Below are 16,875 nucleotides of genomic sequence, written 5' to 3' on the forward strand. Positions count from 1 at the left end.
CTGAGAAGTGCCCTGGTGAGAGGAGTGGCTGACAGACAGCCAAGAGCACAGACAGGTCCTGGTGCTAAAAATGCTATGATTTTTAAATGGGTGACTCATACGTTTTCATTGTGCCACGGCTCTCCCACCGTGAAGCTGCCTGCAAGAAATGTTCACACAAGCCTTCCAGAGCACTGTGCAGAAATAAGGTGCTGTCAAAACAGCATATATTTGTGCAGCTGCCACAAGGAGTTGTTATTATTGTATTTTTCTTTAATAGAGAGACAAGCGTGCTCCGGTGCACAGACTGGTAGCAATCAGCTGTGCTGGGAGGGGACAGAGCTCAGAGAGATGTCCCAGGGCTGACACAGGCAGACACAGAGGGTCTAGCTCCAGGTCTGAAGCAGAGTAAACCAGAGCACTTGTGCTGGCCAGATCACAGATCCAAGTGCCCTTAGAAATACTCAGTAGTAGACTTCCATATTCAGAACCAAAAATACCCCAAACCCTCTGCTCCCCAATACCAGAAACCTTTTCAACTCCTCACACACCTCCTCCCCTCATCTCCACCATGCTCCAGGCCTCTGCAGACACAGTGCAAGATGAGGAGTTTGGACATAAGGAGTCCTGCTGCATGCCGCCAGCACCAGCAGAATCGCTGCCAGCAGCACTGGGGGGTGAAGCAGCCTCCAGCAGCCGCTGCCCGCTCCTCCCACTGCCACACACATGCACATGAGCACACCACTCTTCATAGCTGTCTGCACACAAAGGAAAATGCCAAGCAATTGAGTAACTGTAACACTCCGTTGCAGTCCAGCCAGGGAACAGCCGGTGTTTGATCAATATTTTTTCACAACAGCCACTTCCATGTGATAAATGCACTTATGGGGAAGAAGAACAAATTAACCTCCTGGTGCAGATGGCAGCTACTGCCTGGGAAAAAAAGATGGCTCAATTCAGCAGGGAAACAAGGGAAGGGACACGGCCAGAATTCCCCAAAACTGACTGTACGAGACAGCATCTGGGAAGCAGTGATGAAGATCAGCCCCAGCAGCGCCCACCCAACCATGCAGGGGGAAGCAGAAACCGAGTCTGTCACTGCACGTGTCATCTGGGTGACAAGGAGAGCAGCAGGGAGGGAGACTCATGCAGGAAGCAGGAGCAGCTGAGCCAGTGGATAATATATATACTTGGGGCAGTTGATGGATGAAGACAATGGAGGAAGTGTGCTGCAGCATTGTGCATAAAGATAAAAGGGACCTCAAAATTCACTTCCCTACATCAGCTCTTCCACTGGTCACAAGGTGTTCAGAGTAATTCAGCAGCCAGCTGGATCAGAGTTCAGATTTCTCACCCACAAGCCAACTGGATGCAAATGGCAGCAAGCAGAGCAGTGCTAAGTAACCTTGTGCTGCATCAGCCGCAGCATCGAGAGCAGAGCAATTACAATTCAGTGTCAGGCTCTGGCACTGTAAGTGGTCCAGGAGCTCCATTTTCCTTCTGAGCGCTGTCCCATTTTCCATCACTGCCTGTCTGCATGGATTTGTGTCCTCGCCAGCCCTGTTCTGGAGGCAGCAATACAAGATCTCATAAGCCAGGCCCTGGGCAACACCTGTGCTGCACAACTGTGTTGAGCCAGGAGCTCGGCTCAATCCCTGCAGATCCCTTCCAACTTCGGATATTCTATTCTATACATCCCCAGGTTGCTTGTTTTTACTCTCTCTAAGAGAGGACATCCAGACTGGCTCCAGTCTGCCCTCCACAAAGGGGCCGCTGACCTGGAAGGCCTGAAGACCTGTTCTGACAAGGAGAAATGGAGAATACCTTAGTTGATCTGGAAGGAAAAGGGGCCAAAAACCTCAGACCAAAGAAGATAAAGTTTGTTCTTATTCTGGTTTTGCATTGAAACAAATATACAGGGTGCAACATTGCTGGAAATTCATTAATTTTCCACGTATTCCTAGTAAGTTAATCTATCAACTAGCAACTGCATAAATAGAACAGGCAAAAATGCTGAAAGTAGATTAAACATTGATGTAAGTATATATTGATTTGAACATTCCTGCGCCTTTGCTTGTGACACATCAATAAAATTAAATACTATCTTAATAAAATGTCTTGGTAATTATGTCTTCTCCCTCGGGTAAGCGTGCCCTCCAGCAATGTAATTAAAACCAAAATTACATTAACTCTCCAGTGACCATTTGACAAAAAAAAAATTCGGAGTCTCGAGAGTTCTCTGACCTGTTGCGCGCAGCGAGATGATTCCCAGCACACTTGGTTCCGCTTTCACACCTGACTTACTTGGCTTGAATAATGATTGTCCTCTGTCACAGCATGCACACACCAAGGAAGCCAGGTCCCCGATTTCCAGGTGTGGGAAAACACAAGCGCTGTGAAGATTCTCTCTCCCGGTGCAGCCAAGCAGTGAGAAGCCACAACCAGGCCACGTGCACCTTGCTGGCACCCAGCAGAGCACACACTCCATGCAGACCTCTGCCATCACCCACCCCAAAAAACAGGAACTGTGTCCGAGCCCGTGGCTCTCAGAGAAACAGAGAACAGCACTGATCTGAGCCACACACAGTGATGGTGCTGTGCTAACACAACACCGATCCTCCCGCAGAGAAGGTCAGTTTGCAGTGAGATGAGCAAGCCATGGGGGATGGAAATGAGCATTTACCAGGAGGTATCAGATGACCGTGTTAGAATTGGTGACTCAAAGCAAACGGTCCAATTACAGGTCTGGTTGGCTGCGCAGCAAAGAGACACGGAGCCTGCAGGAAGCTATTCCCTCCATAGCTACACCATGTCTGAGGGGGTGACTCAAGTGTTGCTGCCCTCATTTACAATCCGCAGTCACAAGCAGCCAAGAAGTGCCAAACAGCCAATGCACTGACTCTGTTTTGTTTTTTCCTACAAATGAAGACCGCAGTCCAAGCCTGGCCTGCAGCAACCCATCCTTCAGACATTGCTCTTCTCCCCACCCAAGCAGACTCACTGGCTTCCCCCCCTCTGCCAACACAGCACAACACCCACTGCCTCCAGCTCCTGTGCCTTTCATCTGCCACTCTGTGGAACGTGGCAGCCAAAGACCAGGTGCAAGGAAGCAGCATTTGCTGTCACTCACCATCACCCCAGAATGCCGCCCAGCCACAGGCGCTGGGGGTGAGCATGGCAGAGCCCCCTCCCCATGGGACGCCAGGACGGTGGCACGAGCAGCACTCCAAGTGAGGAGCAGCTGTTTGGAAACATCACCAAGAAATGTTGTTACTCACAAGTGCTCAGAGCATATGAGAGCCCATCATTAACACCCGAGGCACCACAGCCCTCTGTCACTTCCCATTTGGCAGTGATGAGCAGCAGCTCTCCCCGCTGATGGAGACGCTGACAATGTGACCTTTCAGGAGCCACCGTGTCATCCGTTTGCTCTGACTCTGCTGTGCCACACTGTCAGCCTGTCACCAAAACTTGCCACTCACATAACCTATTAGTTGTCCAATTTGTCTTGCTGTCATGGACCTTGATACTTAGCCCAGTGACTCTGTGCATTTCTAATACCCTCGTTAGTTAATAAAACAACACTTCGGAGTTTGAGGGGTTGAAAAGCCACGTCCACTGCAGCATATCCTGCCAGAGGGAGCACTGCTGCCCTTCGTGGTTTTGAAGTGCAGATCACCTCTGGGCCAACAGCAGCAAGATGGGCTATGAGGCTCCCATGGCTGCCTGGGATGCAGAAGCCCAACACGTGATACTCATGTGGGCAGCAGGGAAGACCTTGTGTGTAGAAAAAGCAGTGCACAAGGCTGTGAACACACTAGGTGGCCACGAAGCCTGTTTCTCTGAGCAAGAGACCTTCTCTTCTCCTTTCACACCTTCAAGACAGGACTTCTAAGTGCATGCTGAGCACGCTACAACACGGAGGTGCTCTGTAAATGGGGACAGACCAGAATCAGGAGGAAGAGGGGCACGGCAAATGGGGATTTGAATACTGAGTCTGATCAGAGGCTTCCCCTCCTCTCTCAGTGCCATGACAGGAGGACAAAGGGGTGTCTCTCACACAGACGAGCCTCTGTCCCAGACACCACATCCAAGGCCTCGGCATCACTTTGTTAGTCACTTGACCTGTTACCTTCAGGACTGTCAGGCAGAATCTTTCCTCCACCCCCAGGAGATGATCACAGCCCCAGATGTGAACTGCATCCAGCAGAGCAAAGCCTTTAAGCCTTGACTTGCATCACACACTTCACTTTGAGAGGTGACTGCACCCTGTGCTGGGATTCTATAGCTGTTTTCATCTGAAGGCCTCACAGAACTGTGCAGCCATTCATTAGCAAAGAACATCTTGGCACCATCAGCTAATGAGAGAAGAGAGACAGATGAAAAAGCAGTTCCTGAAAATTCAGGATTGATCCGGGTTCACGGCAAAGTTTTTTGTTTTGGGTTTTTTGTTTTTTTTTTTTTTGCTTATTACAGTTGGAATGAAGACAGTCTGGCCAACTATTGAACTATTGTGCTGTTTTGCATGGCTAATAAACAGATTTTCGTCTATTTGGATGCAATTAGAAAATGAACCTTTTGTTGTATAGCAAAGAGCACAAAGGTCTGCTTACTTAACTTTCCACCAAAATCCCGCTAATTCTGTGCGCTGTACTTTATCATGCATTTAAGCACCACATTTAAAACCCCAGTACGACATTTTACACCTGACTTAACCAGCACTAGATTATCAGCTGTTAGGTTGAGAGTGCATTTTTTACAACTTGCTTTTCTCTGAACTTGCATTAAAGGGCCCCGGAAACCTACTGGGACAGAGAAGGCTCAAGACAGTCGCAATGTAACCTTACAGTGCTTGGCATGCTAGTGCAGACCATTAGCTGCAGATGTCCTTCTGAAGATCAAGAGCACTTCAAAGCCTCCTAAATTCCTTCCTAAGCTCCAGAGGCTTGGAACATTTGCACAGTTTATGCCAGCTGACCTTGATTCATAAGGCAGCACTCAGATTCAGAGACTAAGACTTCTCCTGGAAGTAGTTTAAATATCTCCCATATTCTGCCTTGAAATAGTCAGACCACTGTCCTTTTTCTGGCTGGAATAGAATTAGTTATCTTCAATAGTTGCTAGTATGGTGCCATGTTATGGATTTAAGAGGAAAACAACATCGATAATGCTGATGTTTTAGCGTAAACACAGCTCAAAAGCAACAACTAAGTCAAGGACTTATCTGCTTTTTGTGTTTCAGCATGTAAGGTCAGCTGTATCCTGGGCTGCATCAACACAGGGGTGGCAGCAGGACAGGGAGGAGATTGTCAGTCTCTCCTCTGCCCCTCTGAGGCCCCATCTGGAGCGCTGCATCCAGGCCCAGGACCCTCAGCACAAGAAGGATGTGGGGCTGTTGGAGCGAGGCCAGAGGAGGGCTACAAAGATGCTCAGAGGCTGCAGCACCTCTGCTGCAGAGATAGACTGAGGGAGCTGGGGGTGAGCAGCCTGAAGAAGGGAAGACTCTGAGGAGACTTCACTGTAGCCTTCAAGTACTTGAAAGGAGCTTATAAACAGGAGAGTGACTTTTTACACAGGCAGATAGTGATAGGACAAGGGGAAATACCTTTAAACTACAAGAAGGCAGATTTAGATTACTTGTTAGGAAGAAATTCTTTACCCAGAGTGCAGTGAGGCTCTGCCACTGCTGCCCAGAGCTGTGAGTGCCCCATCCCTGGAGGTGCTCAAGGGCATGGGTAGGCCCTGGGCTGCCTGAGCTGGTGACTGGAAACCCTGCCCCTAGCAGTAGGGTTGGAACTGGGTGATCTTTAAGGTCCCTTCCACCATAAGCCATTCTATTATTCTTTCCTATTAAACTGCCTTTGTCTCAACCCATGAGTTTCACTACGTAATGCTGTAGCAGAATGGAAAATAGCAACGATAGTGGAGTAGCAAAGCCCCAGGCTGCAGCAAGTGAGGATATACTCAATGCAGCAACTATGGATGCAGAAACAAAGGAAAAAACTGCTTACCTTTAGAAGGCCTCAGGTACACAGGGATTTCTAGCAAGAGATACCCTTGCCTCCACTGCCAACCCTTACAGGAAGTCTGGGAAGGGGTGGATCCTGGCTCAACCCCTTCTGGTCACCCAGATGCACTGCACACACCTGAGCTCCCCTGGGTTGGCACTGCCTTCCCACCAGGTGCTCAATCATTGGCTCAAGCTGTGACTTAGCATTTCTGCTGCACACCCCTACCACCATCCCCCCACTTCTCTGTCCCACTGGGAGAGGAGTGAGCAAACAGCTGTGTGCTTCTTAGCTGCCTGCCAGGTTAAACAGCAAAAAATACATTTGCACAGATTTGCAGTTACATTTTCAGTCTTAGAGTAAAAGCAAAGCCTTGATGCTTTATCTGTAAAATTGTATGCTTACAGAACACTGAGCACCACAAAGAGAATGTTCAATATGCAATAAGTGTTAAGAATTATAAAGACCTATGCAAGTTTTTGTTGCTTACAGGTGAACTGGTACATGACCCAAGCATGCCTGTCCCTCTGCACTGCTGGAACATCCAGACCCAGGGACCAGGAGAACTCCCCATCTTGCCCCTAGCTCCAGCCACCTTTCCTCCATGGGGCAGTAACAATAGTAAAAGTGTAACAAGCCAGCTGCTCTATTCATTTATCTTCCAGTGAGGAAATGAAATTTCATTCCCATTCTGAAACAGTTTTCCAGACAAAACAGATTCATCCAGGTCTCAACCTATGGAATGACAAGGTCTTTCTCAAAGAAAAGCAGCAAGGTTGCAAATCCAAAACTGCTGTTTGTTCTGTCATGAAAGCTTGAAAATTAATTTATCAGGTGAGTTTTCTCTGTATTCTCTAGGACATTTATTTTATCCTCTTATAGACTAAAAAGAAAAAAAATCATGACTGCTTCCTTCTGTGAAAAGGCCACGATCACCTGCAAAGACAGGACAAGCGTATCTCATGTGCCAAAACACTGCGCTGTAACAAACGGATTCTTCTCCTCTACAATTAATCTGTTGACACAAAGAATTCAGAAGACAATATGGTGGGTGAAAACCATATGCCACAGCATTTAATGCCTCAAGGAATGTCTCAAGTCTTCTCACAGTTAGTTGTCTCCACAAGAAATTTGGGGGAGGTTCCCTAATTCCTCTGTAAGAGAGCAGTGGAGATGTCTTCTCCCTGACACTATTGGGACCAAGCACTAACTTGCATTAGTGCCTGCATATTCTCAAGAAGCACTGAAAATAATTACTAATTTCTGAGGACTAATGTCAGCTAACTTGCACTTATTCTAGCAGCATTTTGGAATTTGAGATCTGATGATTTATTTTAGAGGAGCTTACTGTCATAACATTAGTAGAAAAATAATTTAAATTATGTGTAACTTCAATGCTTCATGGAAAAAAAAATCCCATTGTGTCTATTTTCAGAGGTCCAAGGGCACTGCCATTCCTCAGAAAAGAAATATATAACCTGTGTCTGTACGTTTGGAAGCACGGGACTTGCTGGTACACCAGCATTGCACCACACCTCTCTCCACCATGGATCCCCTGATTTACCAGAGTGACAAAAAGGATAAATCATTCCATCGCTTTTAAGCAAATGAACCATCGCATAAACAGTACAGTCCAAAAAATCAGAGATGCAAACACCAGAGCAATAACAAAGAGCAGACGGCTTGAGAACTCTAAGTGGCATAACAGCATTCTGTTTCAAAGATGGGAAAATAACAAACAGCAATGAGCTTTCATGCCCTGGCAGCTCCTGCCAGTTACAAGTTCACTGAAGGGCATCGATCTAACATGAGTTTGTTTAGTGTCAGCTGTGATGGTGCTATATGGGAAATTGATTTCTTCTTTAGTACGTTCTCCTCCAATGGAAGCTGGCTCTCCATGGTGATGAGATGTGTTGATCAGTTTAACGAACTGCCAATGGGATTATGCAGAATCATTTCAATTGGTTTTTAGTAGCTGTGTGAAAGGGCATTTGCCAGAAACACAAGTCTGCACGGACCTAACCAAAAAGGCAATGAGATCTGAGCCCCAGAGCCTTATCCTATAGAGGAAGAGACACACAGAGCCTGAACCTCTTCAATATCTCAGTGTGAGAAAGTGCAGCTCCCACAGACAGCAGGCATCCCAGGAGTAGCCAGGCTTCTCCAAGGACGGAGAGGAAACTTTAGTGCCATGCATAAAGAAGCTAAGAGCAGCCACTGACAAGCAGCTACTGCACCAGTTGTGCAGAATGATGGTCAGTCTGCCCAAACCAAAGCGCTGCACACAAAGACACGTCCACACCACACACCAGGGAGAAGCAAAGGAAGGTTGCTTCTTGACCTTCGCCGCTGTCAGGACCCTAAAAAAAAGAGCTCGGGTCCTCCAAGTGAAAGGTGAACAGCTCACCTAACTTCATTAAAAATAGCAACATTAGTTATTTCAGCCTTCCAGGGCAGGCATAAAGATAGATGAAAGGAATAAGGCAAGCTGGGAACATCAATAAATTACTGCAGCCGCTTATTGGCTGCAGTATTCAATAGTTTAAAATGTTTTCTGGTGCCTTAGGCAAGCAGAAGGTTTGCAGAAATGCTGAGCCCATCGCCTGTGATGTATCATTGTCACTCATCAGCTGCTAAGTTGCATTTCCTCTTCCTTTCCATGCAGCGTGTGTAGCTGAATGGCCACAGCAGTGAATTAGAGAGATGATGTCCCTAGGCTAGCGTGAGCTGCGTGGTGACTAAATGTCAGGAGGACGGTCTACATTTCTGCTATTCAGAGATAGATGTGTGAAGCCAAAGACCTGGGTGCAAAGGAAGGGAAATACTTCAGTTAAAAGAATCAGACATCTGCATGGATGAGGCGACCTGCCTGCCCACACACAGACCTCCCCAACCTGCTGGGGAGGAGAGCATCCCCTACAGTGACAAGTTCTACAGCCATGGCCTGCCACATCCGCAGATCTTCCTTCAAAAGAGGAGCACACAGCAGAGGAGGAACAGCCAAAGACAGAGGAGGACTTGCCCTCCAGTACGATATAAAGGGGGGGTTCCACTGATAGTGGGACAGGCTAAGTCATTGCAGTGGGGCCAAGGAGGAATTGATCCCATGCTTCCCTGCAGCATTAAAACCAGGCTCTTCTATTCTAAGGAAGAACTCTGTTTCATTCGTATATAATGACCCCATGGAATCCCATTCATGGAGAGGACTGTTTGTGAACAATTTGGTCTGGCCCCGGTGCATGAGGGATGTGACAGGCCTGCGAGCCTGCTAATACAGCAAGCACTCAGAAGTGTCCTTGCAGCAGCCCCGGGAAAACCCAATCCAATTAAAAATTATTTTGGCTGACCCACTCCTAGTAAGTGCCATGTATCAGCAAAGACGATACTCACAAATGTAGTGGACTGTTCCATGTGGCTTTGGCTGCTGTTGGAAATATTTAATAAACTCTGGAATATGAATCACTATCAAGCACCCTGAACATTAATTTTAGTCACAGTTGGCCACACTGTATCACCCTATAAACACCTCTCCAGTTTCAATTAACATTTCTCTATCTCCTGTCTCACCGAATATTATATTTAACTAATTTAAGAGGATTGGTAAAGATAGTTTTCACACTTCACAGGAAAGCATAATGAAATAATTATACCTGTACCTACAAAAAGCATGAGGATATTGCATAAAAAGCTTTAAAGTCATCTGAAGCACAAACTTCTCCAGGAGCCCTTCACTGGAGCTGTGGGTACCAGAACTGCTGTGCAGGTGTCTGCAGCTCCTTCCTCAATGTCTGCTCCTGGACTTCTCCGCAGCAGCCCCTGGGCTCAGCCCAGAGTTTCCTCTGCAGAACAGGCGTCCTTGTGCCACAGCACCTTTATTCAGCTGCCACGTGGCCAAGTGCCATGCGGAACTTGGCGACTGAACAGAGGCACAGAAGACAGCTCCATGCAGCAACAGTCCGATAACAACCATCACCCTCTCACTGCCCAGGTTCCCCACCCACGTCCTCACTATTTGCCATGGCTTGGTACCTCTGAAATGTGGCCATGGTCCTGACCATGCCAAATCAAACTGTGCGGGGGACAGCCCTGTCCCACAATGTGGTGGGGGTCCCAGAGCCCACAGTTCCCCCGAGCTGAGGGACTGAGACGAGCCCCAGACTTACCACGTTCCTTGCTTCTACCACCATGAACTCATACTTCCTCTTACAACAGTGGCAGTAGACATATATTACAGCTATTTTTACTGCACAGAAATTAGCCCAGCAGGAATTCAATTCCATTCAATTCCTTTATTCTGGGAAGGGAAACCTCTGTGCTTACTTCAGAGCATAGCAGCCACAAAAACCTGTAGGAAGGCACAGAAAGGATTGAAAAAGGAAACGACAACTGGAGAGGGGCTGGGAGGACTCATGACATGTCCACATGCACCTGGTATCTGTGGGAGAGCTGCCCAAGGGCACCCTGACACCTCTGCCCCAGCACTTGGCTCCAGGGAACGCAGCTCTGTGCAGGGTGTGCTGGAAGCAGCCTTCATCATTCCCTCGGGCAGCAATCCACGTGGAGCCTCAGTGTGCCTCCCACACTGACTCCAAGCAACAAAAGCCTCTAATGCTCAGGCACAAACCTTCCTCATGGCACCTCTCTCCCAGGCAGCAGCCATGTCCTGTGCCCAGAGCACACATAGCAGGCAGCTGGGAGCACCTCTTGCCTCATCCCTTCTGCGGGGAGAGCAGGACACAGGGCAGAGGGCTGACACATGGCTAGCATGGGGTGTGCATTACATCTCCATAACATACCCTGAACCTCTGGAGACTGGGGGACACGGTCTCCACCTTCGCCCCCTATGCATATCAAGCTGCACGCTAACGGGTGGTAGCTCCCATGTGTCAATGTGCCCTTGTACAGGCAGTGAGGCTGATGCACTAAAATGAGCATATCTGACAGTGTGTGCATGGTGAATCACAGAGAGAGGAAAGGCTCCTTTCTCTGCAGGCCAAGGCCGCTGCAGCTCCTGCAGGGCTCCAGAGGTACCTGCAGAAGTGGACAGCACAGGGACCCTTACAGGAGCCATTGCTTCCCGGACTGATCTCAGTCTGGGTCAAGGCTGCAGCCCTGTAATCTACAGAAGTTTCCTAAATTCAGAACTACTAAAAAAAATGCACTCTGATACTTTGCAGCAGCTCCCTAATGTTAATGATTTGAACCTGAGGCACTGGCAGCACAAAGTCATGTGGAGTCACCAGTTTCTGGGCACACTTGACTTTGCTCAACTTACTGCTCTCATGACTTCTCCCCCATGCTCAGAAACTCCAAAGTCAAAGCCCTTGTCCAGGTGCTCACGTTGCCTTGCTCAGCATCGCTGCTACTTTCTCTGGCATACATGTCTTCCTCAAAACAAATGAGCAGCTATTGAAAGCATCACAAAAGGAGAACAGAACAGGCTCATTCCCTCACAACTAAACAACGACACCAACAAGATTTAGGATTTAACTATGTAAATATTCTGTTGCTGCTCTGTAACCAGAGTATCCCCAAGTAGGGGTGATTTGTAAGGAGGGGAAGTACTCGGATCCATCTCACGTCACCATCCTGGGAAGCATGCTGTCAGCCCTTCACTAATTTGAAGCTGTGCAGCATGCTGACCTCCCACACAGGGCCATGGGGCAAATCCCAAAGTACCGCACTTCATGAACGCTGTGCAGCACACAGCTTCTCAGGCATGGTACAGACGCACAAAGGGACCTGACCTGCCAGGCCTCCAGACCACCCAGGCTAAATTCACACCACCCCAGCTCTGCCCCAAGTCAGCACCCCAGAGCCAGTACAGCTCAGTGCCGCAGATGGCTGATGCTGTGCCCCCAGGGACACACCTGCTCTTGGGAAGTGAACATATTTCTGGGCTTATCTGCCTGCTGGAAGCCGTTAGCAGGAGCAGCTTCCTCCTGCCTTCTGGAGACAGCCAATTTCCTCATTGGCAGTGACAGGTTTCAGAGCTGCAGCTCAGCACAGACATCTTGTACGCAACACAAGGACAGAATTCCTTTCACACATTTCAATGCTACCAACCTGCTTATGCAGCCCTGTCACCAGCAAGTTCAGGAGCCTCCCTAGGATTTAAAAATAGCAGTCACTGGGCCTTGTATTTTTTCTTCCTCTTGTACTGGCACTTCCTGAGACTGTGCATACATATGTGCACATATCTTGCCAGCAGGAAATTACGCCAAGGATGTTTTGCATCTATTTCTGAATGCAGTCCTGACTCCGGTCCAGAGAGCTCCAGACCCTGCACGCAGGAGAGCCGGGCAGGCTGCAGCAGCAGGCGAGCCACCAGCAAACCTGGGCCACTGGCACTGCCACACAGGAGCACCAGCTGGGAGCCCCAGGGCAGGAGCCAGGCAAGCAGATCAGCGCTTCACCCCACTGTCCTGCTATCCCTGGTGTTCTGAGGTTTTCAGTCCCTTTATCTGTTCTCGGACACTCCCTGGCACAGTTCACTCCTTTGCTGGCACCTGCACCACATCACCTATCTTAGTCAAAAGCAGTGACTCTGATGGCACCGGCAGGTATGGGCATGCAGCATTGCTCCATCAGCAGCCACTGACTTCTCCAGCAGAGCCTGGCAGTGCCTCGTTGCACATTTCCTGAGGCTCTCCCTCATCCTGCGCACACACCTTGTGTCACCCCGCTGTGCCACCCTGGCACTCAGAGCCCTGACCATGTCTATGCCACCAGCTCATCGCTGCTTTTTGCAGAAAGCTTCTATTTGGCAACAGCCATGTCTGAGGAGCGTTTGGCTTTGCCCTGTGGTCATCAAGCCCTTATCTGCAGGGTAAGTCACTATAGTATTTCTCTTCACCAACCTTAAGCGCTCCATTCTCAAGACATGCAGTAATTACACATGTTTGAGTCTCTACACAAAACCTCACCCCAGCACAGCTCAGCCTGTGCGCATCTGCCCCGTCCTTCCTTGAGCATGTGCCCACAGATGCTGATGGCTCAATATTGCCATTTATTTTAGGTTGTAATGCCCTCATTTTTGCGCAGCAACTCATTTTTAATAGAGTTTGGAAACATTTTTTTGTATGTCTCTCCTACTCCATGGGTGTTTGCTCTCAATTTATTTCTGCTCTTCTTATCTTCCCGAGAACTGCATCACTTGTTCCAAGTCCTGCTCATTTTCTGCTCCTTATTGTGATTTTTCTTTAATTTCATCTTGTTCCTACACTTCCCAATCACACATTTCATCACTTCAGCTTCCCTGTTTCCAACAATATGTGATTTCTTTATCTTAATTGTATCACCCAGTCATCTGGTTCCAGGATGGCATCTCCTTACCTCACAGTGCAGTCCCTTTAATCATTACTGCTTCTGGCATGTATAATAATAGCCGAGAGAAGCTGTTAGCTTTCACCTCCCAGTTACAGTCACTCTTTTTTTTCCCTCCCATACAAGCCCTAATGACAACACAAGCCAAAACCCTCCAGACATCACTGGGTACAGCCTGCAGAAGGAACTCTCCGCTCTACAAGCTGCTGTGCTCAGCTCCAGGTGAGCAGCAGGGTGATGTGCAAGGCCAGCCCCACAGAGAAGAGAAACCTTTCTGAAGGATCAGATCCAGCCCCTTGGAAGGGCCACGCAAGCAGACATCCCTGTGCACCTGTAAAATGCTATTTTTACAGATAGAAGCAGGCAGAAAAGGACTATTTTCTGTCCCGTGCCATTGCCCAAGGGTTGATTTATCTTCTAGAGTGACTGTATTTGTAGGGTTCCAAAGGTAAACATATCATAGATGTAATCACTTGGAAACTTGGGCGGAGAGAGCGTGGAGCAGCCAGAAGTGAATCAGATACCAAACATTTCCAGAGCTACACGCACATAAGCTGCTGCAGGACAAAGGCCTGCATATGAAACAACAGGAGAGGAGGTTTTTGTTAAGCAATAAGACAGTGAGCAGATGCTGTGCAGTAGCTGGAACAGAAGGACAGCACTGACTGACCCAGATGTCGGTGCGTTTATGTACACTGGAGGGAAAACATGCAAACAAGTATGCAAGGCTCTAAAGAGTGGCAAATCTGTTTATCTGCCCTGTAAGCCTCACACCTGCCAAAGCAGGAGGAGACATATGTGGAGGGTGAGCAGGTTCAGAGAACAGTGCCACAGACTTGTACTGTGCTGTCTCAAAGGTTTTTTGCCAACCAAGGTAAGTGCAGACAAACACTAGTGAAGAGGCAGAACGCGCAAATGCTGGCAAAGAAGCTTAAGATGACCATCAAAAGAATGTCAGCAACTGGTCCTGGCAGCAGCGAGGGGGAGGTGCTGGGCTGCTCCCTGGGGAGCATGAGCTGTGCAGACACCTGCTAAGAGCCGGACCCAGCAGCTCTCCATCAGAGAGCTCAGCTCGTGGTGCTGAGAATGGGGAATCCCAGATCAAGGCAAGGTCGGGGAGATGATTTACTTAGTATGTGTGATCACAGTGAGCAGAGGGGTCACAGGAGCAGGAAAGCGCTGCCTTCCAGACACTAAGGCCAGTGCTGAAGCAGTCTTTGCCCTTCATGGTCTTACTGATGCATTGAGAGACTGTCAGAACAGAGTAAAAGCCTGCAGGGCTTTTGAGAAGCAAGCACAGCTCTGAGTAGTGAGAAACTGCTGGTGAAGAGCAGCTGTTGGCAAGAGAGCCCCTGCTCGAGACATCCCCACACTGTGAACCCAAGCAGTGCTTCCTATTGCATTCCAGCAAGCCCCTGCCTTTCCCCTCTGCTGGAAGCTGCCAAGGCAAGAGTAGATCCGGGTGCTTGGAGCTTCAGCAGTCCTGGGGAAGACGAGATGCAGGATACAACTTCAGTTCAGAAGTCCCCGAGGCTCAGCTCCACTGAAAGTTACTGAAAAAGCTGAGTGGCTGTAACACTGTTTGCTTTCATTCCTCCTTATTCCCATACATTAAACAGGCATGCTCACGTGTCTTAAACCTTATGCATTCAAGACATGTTGATGTATTCAAATATTTCTTCCATGCAAATAAGACTCTATATAATCCATTCTAGGCAGCCATAACTTAAACTGACAGCTACTAAAATCTGGGGGAGACTGCTATAGGCATGACAAATACAGATAACAATACTTAAATGCAAAGTGAAATGCACCAGTAGTCAGCCGTGGAAACAGATGGGGAAACTCCTGATGGGCACTCAAAGGTAAACGAAACAATGATTCACCTACGCAGGTCTGGAGCTCAGTATTGGCACTTCTAGTTCCATCCACTCTCCCCCCGCCCCTTAAAAAGCAGTTGCCAGAGGAAAAATAAGATCAACCAGGAATGCTGTCAGAAACAAAGTTAGAGACTTCTCAGAGAGGAGCTCTTAAAGACACGCTCTTGCTGAGCAGAGCAGCCTCAGCAGCATGCACCCCGCAGCCAGGAGAGGTGGCCCCTACGCGCAGCATCGGTCACAGCCGCTCTGCAGCTCCCCAGGGAGCACAGCCGCTCATGCACTAGTAAAAGACCCTCACACCTGGCTGGGACGTTGCCCTGTCCTTCCTTCCTCCTGCCTCCCCCAGCACCCCCTACCCTCAGAAGGCACCGCGGGGACCAGAGCTGCTCTGCTGCAGCCACCTCGTTCTGATACAGCTCCACTCCAGCTGCATGTTTGGAGCACCCCCTGTGCTCAGAGCTTGCCAAGCCGATTTCTGAGGCCCATCTGTATCCTGTCTGCATATACATGTGCAGGTAATGAGGCCAAGAGGGACCTGACAATCACCCAGCCTGACCTTGTGCCAAGCACAGGACATCAGACTGCCCTAGATTTATTCAAGTTTGAACAACCATGAATCTTTCTAAAAAAGAAAACATTTGATCTTCTCTGCAGCATTTCTAGTGAGGAAGAGATACTAGATGCATTGCTTCAGTACTTAATTAAACTCTGTTTCTTCTGTGTAGCTTATTTCTAATCTGTACTTGTCTGTCGTCGGCTGCATCTAGTTAGACCTTTGTCTGCCAGACAACAAAGCAGTCTGCTATCAGGGCTCCATTCCCTGCACAAGTACTCATGGACTGAAGTTGCTTCCTCAGCCTGCCTTTGATAGGGTGGAAAAAACTTCCCTCCTGCAGGCTCTCACCTTATGGCATAATTTCATTCTCTGTAATCATCTCACAGCTCTTCTTGACTCTTATTACATACCAGCTTCCACCCTCACACAGGCAGAACTGGGTGCATTGTTCCAGCCACATCAGTAGGAGATAACCCCTGGCTTCTACCTGTTTTTTTTTAACACTAAATCTGTGAAGGGGCTTGGCCTGGCTGAGAGCATCCCTTCCTCTTCAGCAGGGCCACCGGGTCCCAGGGAAGCTTTCTCCGCCCTTTATCAGCATTCCATAAAACCTGGCTTCTCATTTACATTCACTGTTCTCGGCTGTTTTCTTTCATTCATTTACATCTTTCTCTGGAAATCCTTGTTCCCAAGTGACAAGCCTCAATTACTTCCAACTTTGTGAAATTAGCCCTTTCAAAGCACTGACTGCATGTCCATAGTTATGAATTGGGTTTTATTATGCTCACACATAATAAACATAATTAAGTCACAATCCCTTGCACGTAAGCTGCCACAAAGGTTTAGTTCTGTGACCAGTCCCATTCTGTCAAAATGGGAGTTAATGCAGCACTCTTGCGCTGGATGCAACTCTGGAGTCAGGGAACCATCCTCCATGGCCCATTTAATTCTGGCAGCAGAGAACACCCAGCCCATGCCATTCTCCCATCACACATTGTGTTTGTTTTCCATAGCAAGCACTTGCTACCACCCCAGCTCCTGCTTTGCAAAGTAGGACCGTCCATCTCTGTGTACCTGAGATCACTTCCAAGCTGTCAGCAGCAGAAATACCACTTTGACTTGGACT

The 16,875-nt window shown here is 48.4% G+C and overlaps 1 long non-coding RNA gene across 1 annotated transcript; it reads right to left on the bottom strand.

Annotated features, from left to right (window-relative positions):
- Nucleotides 208-6,023, bottom strand: LOC110405601. The gene is made up of 3 exons (XR_002443009.1): nucleotides 5,991-6,023; nucleotides 3,110-3,220; nucleotides 208-1,544 (listed from the first exon to the last, which is right to left on the bottom strand). It is a non-coding gene; the product is annotated as an uncharacterized LOC110405601 (long non-coding RNA).

The sequence above is a fragment of the Numida meleagris genome, chromosome 13, assembly GCF_002078875.1.
Source record: "Numida meleagris isolate 19003 breed g44 Domestic line chromosome 13, NumMel1.0, whole genome shotgun sequence".
In the NCBI taxonomy this organism is placed as follows: domain Eukaryota; kingdom Metazoa; phylum Chordata; class Aves; order Galliformes; family Numididae; genus Numida; species Numida meleagris.